The sequence below is a fragment of the Lynx rufus genome, unplaced genomic scaffold (assembly GCF_022079265.1).
Source record: "Lynx rufus isolate CCGP_SWC_20201006 ecotype Redwood Valley unplaced genomic scaffold, mLynRuf1.p SCAF_22, whole genome shotgun sequence".
NCBI lineage: Eukaryota > Metazoa > Chordata > Mammalia > Carnivora > Felidae > Lynx > Lynx rufus.
Window position 1 is genome coordinate 22,195,498 of NW_025814837.1, and position 843 is coordinate 22,196,340.

The 843-nt window shown below is 37.0% G+C and overlaps 1 pseudogene; it reads right to left on the reverse strand.

The window, feature by feature from the left end:
• Window positions 1–259: 259 nt before the first annotated feature.
• LOC124517571 (uncharacterized protein C12orf31 homolog) lies at window positions 260–623 on the reverse strand (annotated as a pseudogene).
• Between the last annotated feature and the right edge of the window lie 220 nt (window positions 624–843).

Below are 843 nucleotides of genomic sequence, written 5' to 3' on the forward strand. Positions count from 1 at the left end.
TCTTGCCATAACAAGAATACACCAGCTAAACTAAAAAGTATGCTCTCCTTTTCTTTTCTTTTTTTTTTTTACTCATCAAAGAAAATATTTTATGCAAGTTCCCAAAACAAATTTGAGGAGTTAAGTTGGGTCTGAATTGAAGAAAAAAGGCCAAGTTAAGTCTGGAAACAAAGTTTTAATTTGGTGGAAGTTGAACTTAATGTATATACATTCTAATCAAAGACTTGTCCCATGTAGGATTTTTCAAGTTTTTAAGAGTCTACCAGACCAAACCCTTCATTGCCTTTGCTGCTCTTGCTTTGCTTTTCCCCTTACCTTTTCTCCCTTTGCCTTCAGCCTTTTCGTTTGTCTCTGGTTCATCCATATGGGGTAGAAGACTCTTCGTTTCTCTTAATACAAGTCTCCAAATTCATGTCATCTTTTTCATTTTGCACTATGCACTGAGTTTTCTCTTGACAATGTTTCGGTACCACCACAGTTGCTACCTCTTGAACATCTTTCATTAAAACATCACTGTATACTTTAAGAATACTTTTAAGTCTGCTATGCTCCTTTGGGGCATTCTTTTTTCTCTTTTCAGCACCCATCTTCCTTTTCCACTTACTCCACAAGCTTTTTGCCATATTTTACCTGGAACACAGGAAACTCAGAAACTTACTGACCGGAAGCCTCCACACTTCCACCCTCCGGGCAGCATCTTCCACAGACTCCCCAAGTATGCTTTAATTTAATGCCATCAAATAATAATTCACACAATTAAATTAAAATTTCCAGAGAAAAGTGTGAGCCTTTTCCAGGTGAGTAAAGACTGAGACTGCTTTCATAGCTGAGAATATGTCTTAT